Source organism: Coffea eugenioides, chromosome 2 (assembly GCF_003713205.1).
Source record: "Coffea eugenioides isolate CCC68of chromosome 2, Ceug_1.0, whole genome shotgun sequence".
Classification (NCBI taxonomy): domain Eukaryota; kingdom Viridiplantae; phylum Streptophyta; class Magnoliopsida; order Gentianales; family Rubiaceae; genus Coffea; species Coffea eugenioides.
Window position 1 is genome coordinate 64,704,277 of NC_040036.1, and position 9,018 is coordinate 64,713,294.

Sequence of the window (9,018 nt, forward strand, 5' to 3'; positions counted from 1 at the left end):
ATTTTAACCAAGTAATTTCATAGAATTTAATGAGTTTATAACTAGTTTCATCAGCACTAATATAGGTGAGGAGTATTTATAAGTATGGTGGATATACCGGCGAAAACAAATATCATGTACAATAGGAAATTAAGCTATAACTTTGCCAACGTGATCAATTTCATTTAACCAATAATTTCACTTGCAAGAGTAGTTAGAAATTCCATAACCCTAGGAATCTCTTTACTATTATATGTTTATAGTGTAGAGTTACTTGCCTTAATTTTGGTAGTCTACATGATATGAAGTTTGAATAATACCAATAATTGATCATCTTCCCTATAAGATCGACATTGAATATTCCCTATACTCGTGTACAAACTGTGCACTTGCTGTAGTGGAAGTTTAAGCATAAAGTAAAACTTCACAACCAATCTCCACACTCATATAGGAGAGTCTATTAATGATGATCCGATGGCTAAGACATCCCACCCATAAAGGGCTATAGAACTCAGTCAGAGATTAAGATTAAATCTTAACGTTTGCCTTTTCGTAGAACCACGTACATGCTTTGCACCATAGGGAAGGGTATGATGATTTAAGCACCATATTCATGCTTTTCACTCATACCATTCTATGATTCATTTGTTCCTAACCTAGTTCTTGGGTCTCTAATCCCTATGTAGTCATGTCCTCATAGATGGTTTCAATTTACAGTTTATAGACTTAAATTCTATGCCCCTTGATGTTTGGTAACTTTGTTCTCTAGTTTGAATTTTACTTGAACAAGATTCTCTCTTGATTTTACGATAATACAGTCATAATGTGTTAATATTTTGTGAGAATATCTCTTATATCATTGCAATGATTTATAACCACATTCATTTAAGTCACCTAAATATGCTCACATCAAGTAAAGCCACTTTTTTCAATTTTTTTCTTCCATTAGTAGCCAGTGGCCTCACTATTAGGAATCATCAATGTTAATGACCAATAGTCTACTACTAGAAACTAATTTAATTTTTCTAAGATTTCCATTCCTGTCAATGGCTGGTAGTCTAGTAAACTACAAGGAGCCATTTTCATGGGCTATTGCCTTTGAAAAGTAATACCACCAAAACATTTCAAGTCCATTCACCTGATGTCATATGTTAGTAAGTGTTAGTTTGCACACTCAAAACAAAGATTAAGAAAATCCAAAATATAATGCTCAATGTAATGCTTCAAAGGCTAGTAGTCACAACAAAACAAATGCGTATAGCATTTTAATGTTTTAATTTAAAACATTATCATACTCTTATAGCATGACATGCGGTTTCTTCATTTACAATCACTACCCAGGAATGGCTCGAGTAGTCGAGAGTTTAGTGCCATTTTCAACACCATAAATTTAAAACCACTCTATTGGCTAATCTATTACCAATAATTAAGTATCATGTTAAAGAATGAATATAATGTTTACTCATAGGACACGTATTAGCCAAAGTCGCTGGAGGATTCTTTGCATATATATTGCTAAGTAATCAAGCAATTTAATAGATACAGAACTTTCATATACTTCAAGTCAAGTTATGGATAATAATGGGGTAAAATCGGTTTCAATTAAAGTCGATGCAACTTTTCCCAACATACTGTAAAAAATGATCACAACTCCTCCCCCCCCCCCCTCGCCTAATTATTCACAATCCTGTGTAATAGAAAAAGTAATTAAATTTCGAGGAATGACATCATGTACAGTAGATGAAAAAAGAAACTTCATATCCCTATGAACTTGCTTTTTAACAACTTGTAAGTTCATTTCCATTCTAAATTAGGAATTACAAAATTAGATATGGCTAATATATTTTTCACATAAATCTTTCCCAAAAATGTAATCACATATATGTCAATGTCAATTTTTTTACACTAATTGGTATTACCTATTAGTATAATGTGAAAATTTATGTATAGGCATTGAAAGTTTAGTACTTAACGTGACATGGCTAATATAAAGAAAATTTGGCCTGGATGTGTATATAAATGTGTGTGTCTGTGTATACATATATGTATATATATGTATGTATATATGATTTTAAATATACTCCCAATCAGCAGATTTATTGACTTTGAGAATTTCAGCGCATGAATAGGTAATGTATTCTCTTCGTTCTTCCTCATAAAGGGTCTAAAGGGGACGGATTGGGAGTCCGTCAACACTTGTTTGTAATATTCTTGCTTTTCGGCCAAGGATATAGGAATAGAATTGCAGTTCGAAGGTAGTAACGTTGGCTAATGAATAGGGATCGTTATTGCCAAAAATCGAGTTTAGTTTGTGTAACTGTTATATAAGCAAAAGTTTTGATATAGTTGTTAGGAAGGGGTTTAGACGAGAAAGATGTTGGTGCAATAGCTGCTTTTGTAGATGGTTGGGTTACAACAATTTTCTGTTTCAATGTTTGGGTAGTAGCTACCTTGATAGGGACCAGTGTTCCCACATTGGATTACCTACTGTTTCAGCCCATTGTTTCATATGATCATAGGGATGGGCTTCAAGACAATCTAATGATTGTTTGCTAAGCAAATTATTCACTCCAAAGATGAATTGAAAAGATTAGAGATATCTTGTGTAAATTAAAGGATTAATCTTTCTCACACCGATAGTGTATACACTGTTAGTATAAGAAAATAATGAAAAAAAGGATAAAAGAAAGAAATTAATATAAAAAAAAAGAAAAAATCGAATGAATGATAACTATGCAAAATTTGAATTTGAAATTCAATTTTTGTACACATGTAATGAATCCAACGATAATAGTATATACATTGTCAGTGTAAATAAGATTTACTCTAAATTAAATATAAATTTTTGGTCCCATAATTTCTGAAAAATTTTGGTGCTATTTTAGCAAATTCTAGAATAGTTAATTTTGATCATCCAAACAAGGTTCAAAGTTTTGCTAGCATTTTCATATTTGTTTTCCACGGCCAAAACGTTGTAGTTTTGCTGGTGGCATCATAAGAACCATCTACTGAATCTTTTTAAACCTAGTCGTGAACTGACTGGAAATGAAACTTGCGAGGCCCATCCCGACTTGGAGTATGTAATATTGTTTTGAAATTGGAAACTTCACCCTTGAATTGCTATTCTTTCCTCTAGTGTACAAACAAGAACATTTTTGGTGATTTCTAACTTTCCTACCTAATAAATTAGTGCGTTTTGAGGCATGAAAAGCCAATTTATGGCTTGAAAAACTAAATTTGTTAGTGTATAGAAATTACCCATTGGTAACTACTTAAAAAAAAAAGAAACCTTTGGGTAAAAAAAGAGAATAAAAGAAGGGGGAAAAGGGGAAAGGATACTCTATTATAATAATAAAATTATTATAAAAAAGCAACAACCTTGTAAAAAAAGAAAATACTGTAGTTAAAAAAAAAAAAGAAATCGGCAAGTGTTTTTCTTTCCCTAGAAATACTTAATTTCTACAGGGTCATTTTCATTAATTAGCTACTAATAAAGAAAAAGGGAAGAAACATCGTAACAACACAATTTTATATTCTACTATAATAATACTATTATTATTGTTGAAAAAAACGGCAACTTTGGGAAAAATAGTACTGTAAGTGATAAAAAAAAAAGAAAAATTTGCCATCGGATTCAAATTCAAGTTACCTAATTTATGTGACTTCACCAGTAAGTACTAAATAAAATAATAATCACTTTAAAAAAAGAAGAAAGAAACAACCGGATGGAAAAGAAACCAAATATATGATTCATGTCTAGGCATCTCAAAAAACTTATGGAATTTCAAAAAAAGATTCAACGGTCAAAAGAGTAAGAAGCATCCATTAATCAACCTAAAAGGTACAATAATACAATCCCATAATTCACTGCAAAAATAAATGTTAGAGCTCTCTTGGAGCACCTGAGAGTGACAAATATCAGCAAAAAGCAATATTATGTTATCTTCTGAAAATTCCATTAATCAACCTAAAAGGTACAATAATACAATCCCATAATTTACTGCAAAAATAAATGTTAGAGCTCTCTTGGAGCACCTGAGAGTGACAAATATCAGCAAAAAGCTGTTGTATTATGTTATCTTCAGAAAATGACATCAAAAGTAATCTCCAAGTATCATAAATGTTCCCCAGCATAGAAGTAGACTATTCTTGGATGAGTTATACTATAATATACATGTAAGACACAAGATGCAAGTATCTTAGGGAAGGAATTCCATTGACTTCTCTAGCATGGTACTCTTACTTATAGCAATCTGGTAATGCAAATATAGCTATTTTATTAGTTCCTTTTTTCTATACGGTTAGACAGAATCAATAATTAGAGACTCATGGCACTTAAAAACAGGAGTTGCAAACATATTTTTTTAAGCTTGCATAGATTTTGCTTAATCAATCGCAAATTGCCAATGGCTTAAATGGATGTTCAAACATCTAGGCATTAACGCAAGGCAAATATTAAAACACTAAATAAGTAGATCATTTACCATGAATTAATTCCCGTTACCTGCCTAAAACAACTCTTACAATTTTAGTCCATCCATTGCCAAATATCTTCCACGCCTGCATACGATTTCTAAATTTTAGATTATCCCATCCAATAAGAAAAGATTTGACCATCCAAATTGAAACAATCAGATCAGTAAAATTATGCTAGATCTTGTAATTTAGCGAAAATTGACATAGGGTTGAAAGCAATTGGTTAGCTTGTACAGTTCAGATTCATGGAATATATAACTAAGAAGTTTTACCAAGAGATTTATTGCATTTTGTACTACTAAACTGTACCAAGAAAGAAGGGAAGAAAAGCCATTTTGGTGGAGCACTAATTCTACTATAATTTATATTATATCCTCAAAATGTCATCCTATCAGATACATAAGCCAATCCCCTCAGAACAAAATTAGCAAAATTTTAATGAAAAACTCGTACTCTATCAAAAGAAAAATGAAAGGCAAGATTTATGCAAAGACACGAGGAAAAGGCACTTAAAAACAATAATCTAAAATAATGGAAATCCTTGATGACTTACAATGCTTTTGGTCATTTGTGGCTGAAAACCCAACAACTAAGTACACACAGAACTATCAAAAACAGATCCAACATCTAATGGCATAGAGATGCAAAGCAAATAAAGAAATCAAGCATTCTCCTTAATGAATGGAAAAGGAAGCTCGTGAAAGAGCATCCAAGTAATGAATAACCTGAAAATCACAATCAAAACTTGATTAAAAAATATAAAAAAAATCACAGTGCATTAAAGTAAACTTTTTATTAGTGAATGAAATAAAATATACCATATCTTAGAGTATTGCAGCAATGTTGAAGAGGAAAAAGCCCAACTTTCTCCACCTGCAATCACAAAAAAAGTAAATTTTAGATTAGTTAAAGGGGAAGAAAACAATGAAGAGAAAATCAAATGTATATAAAAAAAGTTCACAATGCATAAGCAGCGACTTTCGAACTATCGATAGATGATAACGATCATGATATCTGCAAAACACGAAACAGAAACTATTAGACACCCAATTTCCAAAAATTGAAAGTATCTAGGTTCTTAACCTTCCCCATTGGAGAAATTTATCAAATAACACAATCATCCACAATGTTAAAGCAGTTAGGTAGATAAAACATTGAGAAATTTATCCGAATAATAAAAAATAATTGCACAGCATAAACATAGTTAGGCAAACAAAAGATTGAGCAGACTACACCAATTACTCCAACACCGCAACTTATTAGATTCAGTTCCACCGCTGGCTTAACATAAACTTTCACGTTATCAACTAAATTTCAGAAACATCCAATTGAACTTGCTCCAATCAATAAAGTGAAAATTCATGCTTTTAAAATTTCAATTGTCCTGTTTCCCGTAACTACTACATCCAACCATCCAACCCAAGCAAAAATTTTCAGCTTTCAACACCCAATTTGATGACATCAACAATTTGTAATAAAGGAAACGTCTCTTTATAATTATTGTAGAAACAGCTATGGAATTTGATTAAAATTTAAATCATAAAGAGGGGAAATGGGATAAGTAGGAGGCATAGTAGTAAAAGTAAAGATTAAAAAACTCCAAGTTTTGGAGTCTCAAAAAAAAAATAAAGGGACAAATCAAGGGCAAAAAATAGCACTGATATAAAAGACAAAGTATTACCTCTTCATGTGCTAATTTCACTGTCAAAGTTTATGAGCAGGAAGGCCAAAACACCCAAATGGATTTTGTGGTTCACTGGCATACCATTAATATAACACATCATCAAAAATGAAAGATAAAGTAATAACAAGGATTTCTTTTTACTTCTAGCCAAAACAAACGGAAAACATTGGGCGCAAAAAAAAAAGAAACAAAATATGGGTTTTCTAACAAAAAAAAAAGAGTTGTTCAATAATAATAAAACGGAACAAAATAAGAAAATTTGAACAAAAACAACCATATAACAGTCAGAAACTTGTGAATGGGAAACAGGAGATGAATCTGAGGAAGAAGAGTACAATGGGGAATAGAGGTCTTCTAGAAGTGCAAAAAAATAAAAAAAAAATTTAACACAAATTTGCCGAGAAAAAAAGATTACCTTGTTAGTCTTGCTGCCTGAGAAAGAGAAAGATGGCAAAGAAAAGGAACAGGAGAGAGAATGATGAAAAAGAGGAAGAAATGAAAAGAGAACCAGAAGAGACCGAGAGGGAAGAGAGAGATAAAAGCACATGGTTTCTAGCACACGTTTTTTGGCACAGGGTTTCAGGTGGTTTGGAAAATAGAAGGGAGCAAAACCGGTAGAAGAAATCTAGGACCAAAAAGTCAACAACCACGGTGCACGTGATTTCCACATGAAGAAGGACGAAAGACCAACAACAAATTTCACCACCCATTCCCACTTTATATATAAGTTCTTTATAGTACAATACTACAAAGTTAAAAAACAAGTAACACATTTAATATGAAAGGATATGGTACTGATACGGACCTAGAGGTGGCTCCTGTCCATTTTCAGCTGTAGCACTTAGCCCTGTTCAACTATTCAATGTCAACAATCAATATTAAAGGATACGGTACTGATACGGACTCTAAAGGTGGCTCCCGTCCATTTCCAGACGTAGCACTTAGCTCTGTTCAATAATACAGTGCCATTTCCCCAGTTAAACAGTAACAAGCATACTCCTTTCTTGCAGTGTTCAATGATCATCACCTCAGTGGATCATACTCGAGTATACCAATAAAGGGTACCCAAGGACTATCAACCTACTCGACCGAGCCCGTTGCTAACTCGAATAGGCCGACCATCGTTGGGGTTTGGGCCCAAAACCGTCATGCACAGTTAACAATAGCAATTAAACAATTGATGGTTCCAAAAGTAAGTAAGACGAGTGCGACAAAGTACACACTCGCCTTTTATCAGTGAATAATAATAGCAAATTAAGTTGAAAACTCAAACAATTACACTTAGCAATCAATTAGTTCACCAAGCAACAAGCCACAACCATACTTTAACATTTAATCATGAATACATATAAGGAACACTCATCGTAAGAGAACATTTTACATCTCGGCTTTGGGGTTCCCTTCTTGCAGCCTATTGTCTCCTGAGACAATTTATAATTACCGTAATTATTTAACTATTCACTTGGTAAAATTCTTAAGAAAAGATCTACATACATGCTGTTTCCTAGCCTCTAATCACAATTCCAACAGGATTTTAAGCTATAGCCACATTTAGGTAAGGCAACCAGCTCACCTTTTTCCCAAATTCTCACACAACAATTCCACTTTTAATTTTCAAGGGGTTCAATCATGCAACCAACATACATCTAGTAAAACAGGTGGGAAACAACAACTCATCAAAACCCTTAAAATTTCACAGCTACTAGCTGCACAAATAACCAGCTCAAGTTCGGCCAAACTTATGAAATAAAACTTGAGAAATTCATTCCTCATTTTCTTGCAAACTCACCCAAATTCCTTGCCTAATCAAGTAAATTACCACATGCATGCCAAGTATTAGATTTTACGATGTATATGAAGCAAAAATATACTTACTAATAACTAAAGTTATGGAGTTAAAGCTGGTCAATTTCAGCTCTTCCCCTCTCGGCCCTCATCAAAATTTCCAGCAATTTCCTTAAGTTTTTCTCTTCAAACAACCAACTTGTTGAATTCAAAGCCAAGCCTCAATTGATGACTTTTTCAAGCCAAAATTGAGGACTTTGAATTCTTTGGCCTAAGTTTCTAAATCCCACATCGGTTAAGTTTAACATTTGAGAGGTTGTTTGAGAACTATAAATAGCTCTCAAACAAACCAATTCAAGTACACCAAGCAAGAGCCAATAACTTGCTTTCTTCTCTCTCTTTGTAATATTTCTTCTAGTGAAATATTAAATTGTCGGTAGTGTCCGAGGACGTAGGCAAATTAGCCGAACCTCGTTAAATTCTGGTGTTCTATTTTATTGTCTATTTAGTAGCTATATTTGTAGGTATATTTGTAGTGAGTTATTGTGCAATTAAGTGCATATATAGGTGATTCTGTCTAGGAAATTGGTACTTAAGCAGGCCAGTGTGCCTCACCAAATATTTCCTGGGAATTACCATTTTGCAATTTTAGGTACAATAATTTACTCGTTATACCTTAACTTTGGTAGGGCTTCCGCAACAATTGGTATCAGAGCTCGAGGTTTCTTAGTATGCTCTGTGGTTGCAGCATGGTCTGATCTTCCACATCAGAAAAGATTTCTTGGGCTATTGTTACTCTACATTTAGGAGCTACTAAATATAATTTGTAGAGATGGCCGAAAGTAGATCTTCATCTACAATGCAAGCATCAACAAGCTCGTCATTATCTATTATGGCGAGAAATGTTATGACGAATACAAAATTAAATGTGGAGACATTTGATGGTACCGGTCATTTCGGCATGTGGCAAAGTGAGATTCTAGACGCGCTCTTTAATCAAGGTCTAGACATTGCCATCGAAAAAGAGAAACCAGAAGAGATTGAAGAGAAGGAATGGAGGACGCTAAATCGTTTAGCGTGTGGTACAATTCGAT

General features: G+C 33.2%; 1 long non-coding RNA gene across 1 annotated transcript; it reads right to left on the bottom strand.

Moving 5' to 3' along the window:
* Positions 1–3,736: 3,736 nt before the first annotated feature.
* On the bottom strand, positions 3,737–6,601 carry LOC113763769. Its single transcript, XR_003467393.1, has 5 exons — positions 6,555–6,601; positions 6,137–6,211; positions 5,417–5,469; positions 5,274–5,328; positions 3,737–4,539 (listed from the first exon to the last, which is right to left on the bottom strand). It is a non-coding gene; the product is annotated as an uncharacterized LOC113763769 (long non-coding RNA).
* Between the last annotated feature and the right edge of the window lie 2,417 nt (positions 6,602–9,018).